Source organism: Peromyscus eremicus, chromosome 10 (genome assembly GCF_949786415.1).
Source record: "Peromyscus eremicus chromosome 10, PerEre_H2_v1, whole genome shotgun sequence".
NCBI lineage: Eukaryota > Metazoa > Chordata > Mammalia > Rodentia > Cricetidae > Peromyscus > Peromyscus eremicus.
In genome coordinates, this window is record NC_081426.1 from 45,261,108 (window position 1) to 45,278,398 (window position 17,291).

The 17,291-nt window shown below is 42.5% G+C and overlaps 1 long non-coding RNA gene across 1 annotated transcript; it reads left to right on the forward strand.

The window, feature by feature from the left end:
- Positions 1 to 303: 303 nt before the first annotated feature.
- On the forward strand, positions 304 to 3,278 carry LOC131921056 (uncharacterized). Its single transcript, XR_009381831.1, has 3 exons — positions 304 to 631; positions 2,279 to 2,551; positions 3,008 to 3,278. It is a non-coding gene; the product is annotated as an uncharacterized LOC131921056 (long non-coding RNA).
- Positions 3,279 to 17,291: the final 14,013 nt, after the last annotated feature.

Sequence of the window (17,291 nt, forward strand, 5' to 3'; positions counted from 1 at the left end):
TCATTAATTTTCCACAGTCAGCAAGGGAATTTAGGTTTTAGAAGTATAACATCAATACTGACTGACTTAGGAGCTCTTATTTATTTTGTGTTTAACTCCCATGGTCAATGTTCTCTATCCCCACAAGACAATGCTTCATGATTTAAGGTAATCAGCTACTAGAGAAAGTCACTCCAAGCTGGGAAAGGGAGGAGCATCCTCCTTTCCCCAGAGGGCAAACATGAGTAAAACATTGTGACATCACAGTGGTGGGAGTAGGGTTGAGGGTGGAGATGTGAGAGGGTGGAGATGTGAAAGGGAGCAGAGATGGGAGCTACATCAGCCCCTTTGTCATCTTCATAACTCATACACTTTGCCCCCTGCATAGAACGCAGGGACAGCCAATGTGTATTTCCCCCCACCCAAGAACAGATTTCCAGTGTACTTCTATTCTGTAAAACACCTCTCTTAGTGAGGCCAGGTATTCCCAGAATGCCATGGGAAGATGCCTTGTTGAAATGGCTCCCTAACTCTGCTCAGCCAGCATGGCCTGCGCAGTTTACCTACAATATTTCTGAGGCTGTGCTAATTCGTGTGGTCCTCTGGGCACCAGGGCCACTTTGAATTATTACCTGAAGGTTTTGGCCTGCAGGTAGGGTACCTGGTTCCCCCACCTTGGCCCCTCCTTCTCCTTTCAGACACATGAGAAACTGCAGAGATTCTCCTGGTCAGGGGTATGAACCATCCATTGCCAAGTGCATCCTCATCCCAGAGCGGCCCTCCTCCAGCATTCTGTGTCACCTCAGGGAGTCTCATACCAGACAGGGGTCACTAAGGCTTTGCAAAGCTGTGCTAAGAAATGGACAGGTCTCTTGATAGCCCTCCACGTTACATACCTCCAATGGTGGCACTTACTTTCCCCAGTGATGCTGCAGGAGCTGACTCCCTGCCAGGTGCTAAGCTATGCATCAAAGTTGTTTGTCCAGTCCTCAAATAGCTCACAGGATGTGGTATCTGGGACGATGGGCAGGGAGGATGGGACCAAAGGGAAGACATGGAAATACCACAAAATTGTGATAAATTTAGTGTAGGAATGGGTACAACCTGTACATATTTGTTTCAGTTACAAAAGTAGGTTCTCTAGTACTTTACAAGCTGATGTATATCTTAAGCAAATTCCTAAAACTCTCTGCCACAGCACTATTGCCACTCAAATGAAGATGATAGCAGCATTGCGTGTTAAGTATCATCAGAAGGATGAAACCAGTTAAGACTTGGGAAATGCTTGGCCAGGAGCATAACACATGTGAGATGTCACTGGCATTAGCGTCCTCTCTCAGGTCACCTAGGACTCATGGGAATGTAGTATCTGAGGTCAGAGAAGCCATTAAAGTGTAAACAATATGAGAGTTTATTCAGGAAAGGCCACCTCATATGGTGTGGCCAGCACAGAGGCCACCAGAAAGAACTGAGACTAAAGAGAAAGGACATCTGGAGTTAAGGGCAGATGTTACCCTTAGTGACCTGATTATGGTCAGACAGGAGATGGATGATAAAATGACTGACTGTGGGAGAAGCAGTTAACTGTAACAGAGGTGTGAGGGGGGGCAGGCTTTGAGCAACGGGGGGGGGAAGGGCAGTGATCAGTAGAGCTGGGAGAATTGTTGCTCTTTGGCATGGCTGCTATCTCTTTGCTCTCTTTCTGCCTGGCTGTCTATGTGTCTCACTCTTTCTGCCCATCACCTCAATGTCTCCCAGCCCTACCCCTTACATTTGTGTGTGTGTGTGTGTGTGTGTGTGTGTGTGTGTGTGTGTGTGTGTGTGTGTTTGCATACACATAGACACTAGAGGTCAATGCTGGGTGTCTTTCTTAAACACTGTCAAACATTTTTCAAGCAGGGTCTTTGTTGATCCTAGAGCTCCTCAGTTTTACTAGAGGGGCTGTCCAACAAACCCAATGATCTGTCTGCCTCTTCCTCCTTAGCAGTGGAGTTATAAGTTCTTGCTGCCCTGCCTTTCCTACACAGAGGGATCAAATTCAGGTCCTCGTGCTTGTAGAGCAAGCATTTTATTAACAGAGTCATCTCTTGAGTGGAGTCCCTTCTACCCGCTTTCACTTCTGTTTCTTAGTGTCCTGGGCATAAAACTCTCTGCTCTCTCTTCCATGTCTAGCTCTGTCTTTCTTTTCCCAGACATAGTTTTACCACCCTCTTTCTCCAGAGCATTCTCCACCTCGCACATATAGATCACTCTCCTTTGTCTAACTCTTTTGAATTCAACTTCTCACGTGTCTATTCAGGTGCAGGCTCCTTTGGCTGAGATCTACTGCACGTCTGCTCACTGGCATGTTCCTGGCAAGCAGAAGCACACCTCTCCTGTGAGAAATACCCACCTGAGAGTGTAGCCCTGTACGATGGTGGTGAAGATGATTGGGAAAGGGAAGCTGTAACAGAGCACAAGATGGAACTCAGTGGGATCCAGAACACTCGACAAAGCTGGCCTCAAATAGGAAAACTGTGGGCTGAGTGGAAGTCAAAGCTCGTCTTGACCCCTCCGTTCTACGGTCATTCAGGTGAGTGTCACTTTCACCCTCACAGGGGAATGAACCCTAGACAAGACAAAAGCCCTTGCCTTTTTAAGGCTTAGGCATGTTTGTTATTGAAACTGAACTAGTGCTTTACATGTAAAATTGAAAATACCTCAGTAACTATAATAGAAGTTGAAATGAATATGTGTCCATCATTTTGAGAAAGAAGAGGAAGGAAAATTAGAAAGGCAGGATTTAACATATTAATTAAAATATTTAAAGTATTTTACAATTTACTTTTGATTTCCAAAACTCTATTGTAGTTAATACTAGTTCATGACATACGTGCATATATATTCATGACTTTTACAGTCACCACATAGTATATACATTGAGGACTTTTCCATTTTATGAAAATGCTTGCCACTAGTTTATATTAGTGCTCACCATTAATATGAATGTGCAAAGTCAAATTAATTTTGATTCTTTTTGATCCTATAGGCAGCAAGTCATATGAAACAACCAGCTCAAACTGGCTTGAGTCATAGGAAATTGTAGCATTTAACACCACAAATGAAAACCTAAGTTAACTGATAACAAATAGGTTTATCTTTTATACATATAATAGGTCTAGAAATGAACAGGAGTGGATCGCTTGATATTCTCACACTGAAGAGGGCAACATGAAGCCCTTTCATGTTGCACATGGGTCTTCCTGCTATCGTGGTTAAAGATACTTGTGACAAAGCTCTGGGATTTTCTAGCCATGGTACCTTAAATATTCAGAAGTCAACATCACAAGAAAAAAAATACACTCTTATAATTCTAGAGACTTAAGCTTTAATTCCTTTGGATACTAGGGGATATACTATTATTGGCCAAGAGAAACTATGACAGGTCAATAAAATCATCTCCTTACTTTGATTAAAAAAAAAAAAAACTACTTATTTCACTCAACAAATACTAGCTGAGCTCCAAGGATAACCAGGGATTGTACTAGACGGTCTGGCTCCATCAAAGCTGGACCACGCAGCAATGTGGTCCAGAGGAGATTGCAAACCTTCAAACACATGGTAGAAATACCTAGGGGCAGAAGGAGAGTAAGGGGAGAGCAGGTGGCACCCCTTCCAGTGGACAGCAGAAACGGCCCTGTTGTAAACCTTCAAAGCAGATGAAATATAAGCTTCTCTTAGCAGAGCATTCCAAACTGTGGCCAACTTCAGAGGGAGTTTATCGTCAAGCTGCCGTCCCATGATATCTATGTTGCACACAGCTCGTGATCCACTATGTGTGCTTTCCCTCTGGTGTGATCAATAGCCGGGACCCTAGGCAACCAACACCAACCAGGCAGACTAGAATAAGTGATGGCCAGCAGCCATGCTGTGTCCAGATCAGTATTTAGACATAACTCACCAGTGGATACGTTGTTAAAGTCGGGGTCAGGCCACTGATGCTGCTGGGACCAGCATGCACAGCAACGTTCTTCTTGGCCAGCTCTGACCCAGATATCCTGCATGACTTAAAACCCTCCCTACATGCCCACTTTACATGCAAGGACACTAAAGCCAGGAGTCAAATCATGCCAAAGGTAATGTACCTACTCCTATGGGCCATAGCATCTCTGTCAGCATCCAGCTCACCCTGGCTTAGTTCACAGGAAGCAGCTTCTGCCTGCACTCTCCTGGTCTACCTGCATCCTGATAGTTGGTTCAAGGTCTGCTTTTGACTTCACTCAACAGTTTTATCACGTTATTATCCATACCCAGTATTGACGACAGTCCCCATGTTCCATCAGATCCACTTAATACTGCCCAAGTCTTTGGCAGAGACAACTTCAAAAGTTATACGACATAGAACGCCCCAAGTAAATAGGTATAAAATTTCTATTATGTCACTTTCTGTATCTTTAAGGTTTTATGCCTAAAATATCCTGAAATCCAATCACATACAGCAGTCAACAGGCAGTCAACTCTCCCGTCATCCTAGTTTATTAAACCATCCCGTCTATGTGAGCACTAGGGCACACCAGAGCTCCATGTGGGGGATGGGAAGATCTTCTAGACAGTTTCTGTGATCCACAGCCCTGTATCACTTATCCAATAGCTAATCTAATATCGAGTGACAGCCGAAACAGGCTACTTTCACCTCATCTTTGCGTGCTGTATGCAAAACAGCTCTGCCCCTGGCTTGATTCCTTAAAGTGTGTAAGATTTAATTATCTCCTGCTGCTCTCGAAGTAATGACATTTTACTTAGTACTTTTAATACCGGTAAACAAAGTCCTTCTGACAAGGGAGCTGAAAATACTTATCTGAGGAAGTTGTAATAGAAAATGTCCCTGCTCTAAAGAAACTTGGGCTTTCCTTACCTAAAGTTGGAAATGACCCCTGGTCTTCAAGTTGATTGCCCTCAGGCTTTAAAAATGGGATGTACTTAAAGCAATGTGCTCTGTGATGCTTTTGCCCATGATAGAAAGTCTTCAGCTTCTAAACAGGACAAGCAACAAAGAATGGAAGATGGGCAAAGAGATATTGAAGCCGGCAGCTACATGTTTTATTAACACCGAACTTGAGATAAACATCTGTGGGAGTCTCCACACACTTGAACGAACACCATCATCTTTATGTCACAGGGAAGGCCCCAGATTTGAAGAGTACGGCAGAGATTTATCTCCTGTGCTCTCAATTCACAGTCATTTCTACCATCTTTCTTAAACGAATTCTCTTCTCCCTCCCCAAGAATCACGGATCAGTTCTCACCGCTTAGACTGCCCCCTGCTAATCTCTCTTGTTTAACAGGATTTGTCCTGGTTACAATACTCATTTAGAGCTGTCTGTCCCTTATGGCCTTAGCTGTGCCATCTGACATTGTCACCAGGAAAGACGCATGGACATGAAAGCAGGAGACATAGAAGCCAGCAAGGCCGCTGGTGTACTAGATGAAGGGACATAGAAAGAGGCACAGGCTAAATAGAATATGCAGCTGAGGTGGAGCAGCTAGCTACCCACTGTTCTCTGAGTAACACGAGCATCAGGTGGATTTTTAAACCACTCCCAATGCCAAGGACTAAAACGGGGGCATGATTAAGGTCTGGATCTGTAACTGTCCTTCTCTGAGTTGGGATTTCCCTATGATTTCTGGAATCTCCTGCTAATGACCTTTGGTCTTTACAAACATGTGTGGTCCGTGATGCCTAATCAAACCAAAGACATGTGATGATGGGCCTACCACCAGACTTATAAGATCATTGCATGAGAATCCATCCAACACTTAAAATTGAAATGTTTTATAGAGTCCAACAAGTTTGCTATCTCGTAAGTCCAAGGTGTGGCAGTCCTGTGTAAGCACTACCTTCCAGTAGCCACAGGCTGATTCTGAGTATCAACTTCTCCTCAGAATGGGACACGTGGCCTCAATCCAGCTCGCCCACATAGCCCTCTGTTGTGCTACTCAGTAACATGACCTGTGAAACCATGAGTTTCTGGCTCTTCATAGACTCTCTCAGGAGAACCATGTACACAAAATCAGAGTAGACACAGAGCAAAGACTCTTGGTATACACCACTCATTACTGACAGATTGTTGAGCTTGGCCACATCTCCTGCCTGACCCTCAGCTTCCTTGACAGTATAATAAAGCATGTGCCTGAGCATCTCTTGGACCCCTTTTGCTGTGTGTAATTGAGAACACAAAGGCTCTTTTCAAATGAACCCTCGAGGCAAGCAGGGAAAACTCCAAGCTTCAAAACATTTTTTTTCTTTAATTCTGCAAACCAACAGCTCCTGCCTTTAGCACAGACATTCAAAGACACCACAGGGGAAAATTGTCAGGACTTTAGACACACACTTCCAGCAAATAATTGTCCATCCGTGCCTCTAAACCATGGAGTGGCCACTTTGCAGAACAGGCAATCATGGGCAGTTTATCTAAGGAGCCAGGCACATGAGAAAGCTGTGGACAGGAACAGCTGCCCAAGTGTCCCAGCCACAGCACAGATGTACGTGTTTAGGGTGAGAACCAGCATCCTAAGACCAAAGTCAAAATGAGAAGAAGCCTATAACAGGTCTTAAACGGCGCTGTTGGGTCTCCCATCCTGCCTTCTCTACCCGGAATTATATAACTGGGGTCTAAGTAGAAATGAAGCCATTTAAATAGCTACTTCCTGGTGCATCAGTAACACTGTGGAGAAACAGCAGGAAACCTGCATTCAACTTGTGTTTCCAAGGTTTTCGGTGGCAGGCAGGACTTTCAAGAGGCATCAAAATCCCCTTAGTTTACAGAAAGGGACAGGAAAAGCCAGAGTAGGGGAAACACTAGACCTAAGAAAGAGGATGATGTTCACCTCTCCCCAGGCTGAGGCACATGTGCTGTATGTCTGTGTGTGTATGTGTATATATGTGTGCATGTGCATGTGGGTTCACATCCCCATGTGCAGCACCCTACTCTCATTTACAGAGCAGCACAGGTGACAGAAGAAGAATGCTTGCAATCTAAGCTGATATCCATTCCCAATATCTGAGTCTCCATCTATTCCTCTTGACTCTGGTTTTCCATTTATAAACACAGAGATCATGGCAATATTCATCTCACGGCATTGTATGAGGATAAGACAAGACTACTCGTGTAAAGTCCTGGGAATGGAAATCCAGTGTATAGGTGGAGCTGGGTAAACATTAACACTTCATTTGTGAACACTTTTTTTCTGATTAGAATCTATGTGAAAACAGCATGTAATATAGCCAGGTTTCTCCTGGTGTTATCTTGAGGGACCTCTGTGCATTTATTATGGGTCAATAAGTAGTGACTTCACCACCCTAAAACTTAATTACTAGCAAGAAAATTGTTTAAAAAAAGATATGAGATAAAATATAAGGATGTGATCAGCAACACATCCAACATGCACTTGCTGCTAAGAAAAGTAATCATAATTATCAACTATTAATATCCTCATTTCTTTTTACATGTGGCTTTTGATTGAATGAAGGTTGTGGGTTTCCTCACATAGTGAATGTGTCATGTCTTGGAATCCCAACCCTTTCCAAACCTCCTAATACACCAATCGTCATCAACAATATGGCTAATCTTTGCAAAGTGCTTATCATCTTGTCAGACACCATACTAAGTGCATTGCTGATATTCATTTACTCAACCCTCCAGTCACATTCTGAAACAGGTTGCATTATTAACATTCCCATTTAATGGACGAGGAAACTGAGACATGGAAAAAAATAAATCAAAGGCGCACATCTACCGATGAAATAATTATGTATAATTATAATAATGAAATTTATCACCAGACCTTGGTCCTCAAGATTCCTCAAAGAAACAACATATGCTGTTTCCCTGGATCCTCAGTGAAACAAAGCTTATTCTCACAATATGCACTATATAGCTAGTCATGTCTGCTGTATAGACAGGGTTTGGAAATATGTATGCAGATATTTTAAATGCTAAGTTAAAACTTAATTTCTTTCTGCATAGAAACCTGACAAACTATTTTCTGACAGATATGACAACTGAGACACATTCAGATAATCCCAGATAGCCACTTGATCATTATCAGCGGGCCATTTGGAATTGTGCCCTTGTCAAAATGAAGGGATTCTATTTATTGAGCACCTATACCATGCCAGAGGCTATCCATGTGCTACCGATATGTCACTTGACACAGATGTCATACATAAGCTAAATGACCAAGCCAGAACTCACTGAACACCCATCCCATCCATCCTTAGTTCAAGATCTGTATTGTGAGTCATACAAGATTCAGAGAAATTAACAAGGAAGATTCTGGAACCTGCCTTCCAGTGCTAGCTCCTGGTCTCACTAACTACATGGCTATAGAAAGTCACTTTCAGTGTCTCTGTCCCCTGTCTGTAACGTGGGATAATAAGCCCCCCATGAATGACTGACTTAATGGCAGCTGTTCATAGATAGGCTACTCACTATGCAGCCATAGGCCATACGAGCCTGCATCCTCAGACAAGTACTGACATGTGAAAGAATAACTTATGCTCACTGTCTGTATTAATAATAAAACAAGGGACTTGTGTTTTCTGACATTGAAACATCCATTTCCATCAATCCAGTCATATAGGGCACTAGTCAATGATATATTGGAAATTTTATATTCAGTGCTTATCTACCATGCAGAACACCCCCAATAAATGTTAATTACTAATATTTTTGCTACATTGTTCCTATACTTCCTGCTAAAGAGGCAATATGATGATGAACTTAGGGATACAGGATAATGACTAGACTTTGTCTGACACCAGGCTCTGGCTCAGGACTGACAGGGAGAAACCACATCAGTTTGAAGATTCTGTTGGTACAGATCAATGAGTTTCTATGGAGTCCATCAGTACAGAGTGAAAAGGAATTCAATTCCTCCAATTTCCCCTCCACTCCGCATCAGATAGGCTCCTTCCTATTTTCTCAGCTATAAATCTTTTCTTTGGTCTTGACTTAACCTTTTCCTGGCCCTTCCTTTCCCGACTGCAGGTATTTGATAAGATTCATCAGGTCCAGGCAATGACACCTGGAGTGGAAGTCTGGTTCACCACTGGACCAGCCATGTGGTTTTGAATGTGTAACCAATCATCCCTGGGCCTTGATTTCCCCTTCTGGATAGCTGAGGTGAAAATAGCTTCCTAGAGGAGGGATGAGATGACATGGCACATGAGAACTCCTAGCGGCCTCTTTCTCCTTCTCCTTTCTCCTCTCTCTGCATAGCAGGTGACCTGGGACAGCATTCACTGATGGAGGTGGGGAAAGGATCATGACAAATCTAAGGACAGGGTCCTTTTATTCTTATTACTAATTTAATTATGAGACCCAAGAATACCTGGAAGGAAGTTGATATGAAAGGCAGAAGTTTTAATTCATGTCCAAGAAAAAAAGAAGTGTTCTTGGTGAGGCCATGCCACTGATGCCCTGAGAAGAAAGGCCTTGTGTTAAGAAATAACTAGGAATTGTGTGTGTAGTAAAGGCCTCTCTCTGCACAAGGAGGTGCATCAGCCCATAGCATGGCTTGAAGAGGAAGCCAAGATCAGGAGAGGCTCCCATTCAGGACCCCACTATAAATTAACACTAATCTCCTATTGACAAGCACAACAGACCATTGACCAACCTGAGTGATTCTAAAACAAAGGAATTAAATGTTTCCACAATGGTGTGTAACAAACAAACCATATGTGATTAGTTGTAAATGGTCCTGAAGTGACTCAGGACTTTTGGTTTCAGTGAGGGTTACTGGAGACAGATGTTGCACCTCTAAAGAATATTTAAAGCATCCAAAAATTTCCTCCCTACCCCCATGCCTTAAGGCAAAAATACAACCCTAACAGAAAATACTGTCTTCTCTGGGAGAATCATTTGCAATGGTTGATGCTACCAGTCTCAGAAGGGTTTACATTCAGTGTAAATAAGGTAGATTTGAGAAGTTAATGAGTTCCACTACCCAAGCTGTTCCTTATTAATTCACACAACTTGAGGATACCTACTAAAAATAATGCCTTTTGAGCCATATACCATCTTTATGGAGATCATTAATGCTTCCCTATAATAGAGCAGTTATCAGCCCCATTATTCTCCTTGATCACCTTGATCACCTTCATGCTTCTGACCCATCATACCAGCTCACTGACAATTCTTACTTATATTAAAGTACCCTATGACCCCACACTCTTCCATTTTCCAAGTAACTGTCACCCCTCTTCACCCTCATGAAGTGTCAGCCAGAAAACTGCCTCTGTCCCTGCCTCATCTCTCTTTACAATCTGAGATACACAGAATAAGTTGGGAAGCAAGCCAAAAGGGATTATCTTAAAATTTGCACAAAGACTGGGATTTGAAGCTATGCCTCATTCACTGATTCATTCATTTGCTCACTCATTCTGTCAGTAAATTTTGGAGTGTCTGTCCAACACCAGGGCCGAGGCAACATGAGAGGCCTCTGTGGAGAAGCACATGAGTAAACAACTGATAGGAGAAAGATCTTGGAAAAGAGGCATCTCTGTGGGGAGTCTGGAAGGGAGAGAGCCGGGCACAAAGAGCCTCATGTTATGAAGCAGACATTCACTCTACTTCAGTTTTGCTCTGTCCCCAGCCAAAGCTCCGAGTCTGTTCTGCCATATCACACTACAGTAGTAAGCAATTAGTTCATTTCACAAAGAAGTCCCACCAGAATCTAAGACCCATTGCCTGCCAGTTCTCTAGCAATGTCGACAGAGACACATTTCTGCTCCTCTTCTGGCCCTGTGTGCTCGTGATGTCCCATGTTCATCTTTTAAGCATCTGATTCCATTTCTCTCATCACTGATGTTCCCAGCTCCCTGTGATCAAGACACATCAAGGAAAGGAAGCAAAGCCTTCTAAATGACCAACTTCTCCACTGGCTCCCTCAAATGACCCGAAGACATGGTAAAATAGCTAATGGAAAGAGAGTTGTGGCTAGCTCATTTTGTTCTAAAAATACAGGGAAAGCATTAAACAGGAGTTGCAGAGCCTGAGTGATACTTTAGCCATTTTTGTTAAGACACTGTGAGATGCTTAAAAATACTCTTGTCCTAATGGACATATCAGCAGCCACCTAGATGTAACAACCAAAGATACCTAGGTATTGGTAAATGTCCATGAGTAGAAAACAGAAAAAAAAAAATCACCTCAACTGAAAAGCACTACATTAAGTTTAAATTGGCAGGAGATGGTGGGTCCGTTGGCCATCTTCCCCGGTGGAGTCTCCAGAGATTGTCATAGAATCTGAGTACAGGAGATGACCTTGGAGTAGACCCAAGCCAACTCAAGACCTTGCTTATAAAGAGAAAACCAGACAGGGATGTGGCTGTCATACGAACACCTATCAACAGTTGTAGACAAGTGACAGACTTTTCCCCTGTCTCAGAAGAAGCATTCTGCCACACCACCATTACACGGGACATTTTTTGCAAGAATGTCTTTTAAGAGCCAAGGAAACTAGCATTGTATTAGCAGCAGGTTAAGTGCTTCCTTATAACAATGAAGTCAGAACAAAGATGCTGCACACCAATAATAATAAAGCCAACACCAAATGGCTGTGATAAACCAAGCAGCCTTTAAAGAACTTTTTCCACTCACTCTCAACCTCTGGACATCAAAATCACATGAATCCTACTCAGTACGTATTACTACTTTTTTTTTTTTTTTTTTTTTTTTTTTTTTTTTTTTTTTTTTTTGGTTTTTCGAGACAGGGTTTCTCTGTGTAGCTTTGCGCCTTTTCCTGGAACTCACTTGGTAGTCCAGGCTGGCCTCGAACTCACAGAGATCCGCCTGGCTCTGCCTCCCGAGTGCTGGGATTAAAGGCATGCGCCACCACTGCCCGGCTGTATTACTACTTTTATTTTGTATACAAGGGACACAAGCTCAGCAAGACTAAGGACGTAGTACATAGTCCATCCCAGAGCAGACCATGTGGGGTGCCAATTTAGCATGCCCTTTCTCTTTCCTCTTCCATGGTGTCCCCCAGAGCTCAAATTGCTCCTAGGATCCAGATCCCCACTGACCACTGCCCTCAGTTCCTCCTGATTTGAGCTGACTGCAGTTCCTGCTGAGTGGACCTTGCTCTGCCTTCTGCCCTTTCAGATACCTTTTTGGCTGACATTTGCATTTTCAAAACACACTGGTGATCTGGAGCAGCTGACAGCATCCATCAAATCCAGCAGGTACTCACTGATACCCGCCTATAAAGCCAAGCCCTCACTTGGCACATAAAGCTAAGTGTAGTTAAACAAACTACTCTCTCAGCATTGTCTAGATAGGACATTGTGTGTTTATTTTATGTACCTCTCTACTAGGGAGGAAGCTCCAAGGACAGTGGGCCATGTCTGTCCTGGTCATCCTCTGGTCTCAAACAGGTCAAAGCATAGACCTGTCATTAGAACCTTTTCAGTTCAGGTAATCCCAACTATCTAATATCATCTCAACTGAATGCAGACACTTTGCATAAGGTATACATACCTCCATGTCAAAAGTAAAACTGAGGCACTCAACATCACACAGCTAACATGTAGCACTCTTCCTAAAATAGTTCAGAAGGAGCCAATAAAGCCCCTTTGATATATACTCTTCACACTTGTTCATCAAGGATAAAACTTTAAAAAGGAAAAAAAAAGAATGAGTATGTCATTCAAAGAGAAAAACATGTTGCTTTTCATGATTCATATACATGAATCCAAAGATGCTGAACAGAGAAGTATTTGAAGACCCAGACTTGAGAGCTAGAATCATGGGTTAGGAGTCGGGGAGGCATCTCTAGTCCAACACCTATTACCTGCATGGCCTAGGACCAGTAACTTCTCTCTCCCAGCTTCCTACTCTATAGAATAATTGCAGTTCCTTCCTCAAAGACTTGCTATTGTCTCCATTTCTCAGAGGAGGAAATTCAAGCACAGAGATGTTCACTAACTTGCCTAAAGTGACAGAGCTCGTGAGTGACGGAGAGCTGTGATTGAATACATGATTTCACAAAGCACTGCACACATTGCCGGGTATGGAATAATTCACGCTTGTTTGCACTTGTGTTTTCATAATAAAAATGAGAAGGCAAGATTCACAGAAATAGACACACACACAAACTCTCTCTCTCTCTCTCTCTCTCTCTCTCTCTCTCTCTCTCTCTCTCTCTCTCTCTCTCTCTCTCACACACACACACACACACACACACACATACACCGAGAGAGAGAGAGAGAGAGAGAGAGAGAGAGAGAGAGAGAGAGAGAGAGAGAGAAAGCAGTTCAAGGGAGAATCAAGAGCGGTGCAGACAGAAGGTGTAACAGAAGAAAATAATCTTTCTTTGCCCCACAGGAAATAACACCTTACATTCAGGTTTTTTGCTATTCCATTTAGAGTTGAAAGAACACATCCTTGCCGCAGACATAAGCCACCCTTTTTACTAGCATTGAATTCAATTTAGTTTTATATGCTGTTTAAAAAAAAAAAGGAAAAGAAAAAAGAAAGAAAAGCACACAATTCCAAAATGCCTTCAAGTGGCTGATGGAGAGAGCAGGCACACGCTCAGGCGAAAGCCGTTATTCCTGGCGCGTGCTGTTCCCCGGTGGGAAACCGACTAGGCGGAGTTCAGCAGAAATGGCTCCAAACGGCTGGGAGAGATGGGACTGCGTGGAGGCGGGTGATGGGTGCTTAACTCCGACTCATATTCATTTACTGCTACATTTAAGCTGCTTTCAAACCAGTTTTCCTTCAAAAACACCATTCATATCCCTGTGGCCAAGCCCTGGCTCTGAAGCCTGGGGCTGCAGAGGATCTGTTTTCACTTCATCTTCAGAAGCACATGTGTGAGCCGTGTGCAGTGGGTCAGTGGTGGCAGAGCATCACTAAATAACTGATTCTGTAGACGTCCGTTGAACATCAGCAATGGATCGCTAACAAAGACACCATTATTTTCGAAACAATAACTCAGAAGTTAGTCCCAGGCCTTTTCTTTCAAGATATCCAAGATACAGGAAAAAAGGAATTCTCCCATATCTGTATTTTATCTCATTACTCTGAGAAAATGAACACCATGAATAGTCAGTAAGTAAATTAGAATGTGGGGCTCTGGAAATGGCTCAATCTGTAAAGCTCTTGCCTCAAAAGCATGAGGACCCGAGTTCCAGTCCCCAGAACCCAGGTAAAATTCCAGGTGAGGTAGTGTGAGTTTTTAATCCCAGTGATGGCCAGAAAAGAGGTGCAGACAGTTGGGGCCTTGGAGCTTGCTGGTAGACTAGCCTAACATAAGTTCAGGCCCATGAGAGACTTGGTCTCAAACAAAACGTAGAAGGTGCCTGAAGAACAATTCCCAAAGTTGTCTTCTGACCTCTGTGTGTGTGTGTGTGTGTGTGTGTGTGTGTGTGTGTGTGTGTGTGTGTACAAAGACAACATGGACCTCCTGAGCATCCTTGGACCACATGGCTTAGCCTACTGCTCAGTACTGAAACTTTCAGCCCTGGAGAATCACAGTTCCTCCATCACTCTGCTTCTGAGAAGCCAGCATCTGATCTGAGACAAAGTAAACTGTGTGAGACTCATGTGTGCAGCTAGTTAGGACCAGACACCTCTCTACAGCTGATAGCCTGAGCACCATGACACTTTGAACTGTATGGAAGGGTCACAGGTATTTAAAAATTGGTGAAATGGGTCATTTTTGCAGGTTGATTTTCACATAGTTTAAATCAAATGTTTATCAGGGTTATTGCTACAACAGTTCATAAAGTGATTTTGTGTAGTTCCCAAAGCAACTTTTCTTTGGGAAATACATATTTATTTCTTTATGTATACATGTATGTGTATGTTTTGGTGTTTTTTAGATGACATCTTATTCTGTACTCCAGGCTGGTCTAGAACTCATTATGTAGCCCAAGCTTGCTTCAAACTCATGGCAAAATCTTCTGGCCTCAGGTTCTCAAAGACTTGAGATTACAAGCACGAGCCACCATGCGCGGCTTATATTTATTTTTAACCTTTTCTAAGATAAATGTAATCAGTACTTAAATAGCTACAATACTTTGGAAATGAGACAGTGGTTTGTATCTCAAGTTATTAAATAAATATTTGTGCCTTTGCTAAAAGCCAGGGCAGCAAATAGTGCTAGCAGTTACTATTCACTGGCTTGAAGTACAGCCACATGTTTATCTCTCATGGACATCCCCCATTAAGGAATAAAATATTTAGATTGTGGACTCTGGAGCCAGATAGTCTGCCTTCAAATCTGCTCTTTTCATTAACTAGCTTTTTAATCCTGAAAAAAAATATTTGACATGTCTCTACCTCAATTTCCTCATCTGTGAAATGGAAACAATAATTCCAATAATTCCAGTTTCATGAAGTTACTATGTGAATTGTGTGTGAGGCATTGGAGGGAAAAAGCCAAGAGACAGTACTGTAGAGAAAGAATGGCTGAAATGTAAAAGACTGACAGAATCAAGTATTGACACAAACATGGAACAAACATGCTCCATGCACTTTGCTCGTGATTCTGTAAGTGGATCAATCACTGTGTAAAACCACTTGGCCGTTAAAATTAAACAAAAACCCACTTCATGACCATGAAATTCTACTTCTGAGTTTACATCCTAAAAAATGTGTTCACTGAGTCCCAAAACCATTTCTAATAGACTTTACTGCATTATCCCTAAGTTCAAAACAACCCAGTATCCATATGTAGAAGCACCAAGTTGAATGTGGTGAATTAATGGAATAAAGCACCAAATAGCAACAAAAAAGTAAACAGACATTGATTCATGTAAATACATAGGAACATCTTATAGGTGTTTTAAGGATCCAAGGAACACATATAAAAGAGTCATACTGCAAGAATCCACTTATATAGTAATGCAGTCCATTATATAGTACAATAACTGGTCAAAGGCACTGATAACAGAAATAATCTCTTATATAGGCAACTGACTTTAAAAGGGAATGAGGGAAGTTTCTAGGGTGTTGGAAATGGTTCACACAGACAAAAACCTCCACTGAGCTGTAAACTTCATTTTAGTACATTTTATACAACTTACTGTAGCATCTTTATAATGTGTATGAAAAGAAATTCCATTGTAAGGTACTTATCCCAATGTCAGATATGCAGTAAACATGGAGGCTTGTTTACAGCTATTAATATTTGTTTTTCTTACCTGCTCATGATCTGCACATGTCATAGTCTCCAAGTATTTCCGAAGAATTCTGGATGTATTATGGGGGATATCGATATTATGAAAGACAGGCCTCGTCCTGAAGAGTGGAGATTCACTTGGGGAACACTGTTGCTCCCTAAGCATCATAGCTTAGCAGCCAAATAGGCTTGGGAATCAGAAAAGCCTGCTCTGGAGCCCTGGAGCTACCATGTGCTAACCTTCACAATGTTACTTCATCTCCAGCCTTAATTTCTTTATAGTCACTACTTCGCGGTTGTCAGTAGAAGCAGCCCCTCATCTGAGATGCTTGTTGAAGAGTTAGCAACCATGGCTATTACTGGATTGCATTTATCTTTAATATTCAGAGAAAGATGACCAAAGTAAAAATGGAAAATCGTAGGTCCATTCATCACAATCAAGTAGACCGTGTTCCCTGGGCTACTTTCCCTTAACTGCTTTCTAAATGTTTCTGTAGACACTACCTAAGAGAGGGCACATGACCTTGCTGTGTGATCACAGAGAAGTAAAAATTCCAGTTTATTTACAGCTGTGCCTCTGAAAAAGCCCTGTCAATATGGCAGTCAGTTATGATTTTATTTTTAAGTATTATCTCTATCACAAGCAGAGAAACGGGGCCTCCCTAACTGAGTGCCGGCGTTCACCTTTGAGTTCCCAACAGATTTTCCAATGGCATAAAAGAAAAAAAATACACATGTGAGTATGTGTGGCAACCCTGTCTGTGTTTGCACCTCAGTAAACTCCTCAAACTGTCAATGCGCCTCCTCTTTGTATAAGTGGATTGTGTGTGTGTGTGTGTGTGTGTGTGTGTGTGTGTGTGTGTGTGTGTGTTCCAGTGTTCATGTGTGTGTGTGTATGTGTGCATGTGTGCATGTGTGTGTGTGTGTGTGTGTGTGTGTGTGTGTGTGTGCCTTCCACAATTTAAAGGGTACCCAACGAACAGGGAGACTGATCCAGGTGTGGTGGAGGTTGCATAAACCTTCCTTAAATAGACAAAAATCAATAGTACCCATTCTCTGTATCCCAGGATCCCACTGAACCAATGCAATCCATCACACTACAACTTCTTTATCCACTTACCTGGCTGCCAACACCACTAGGT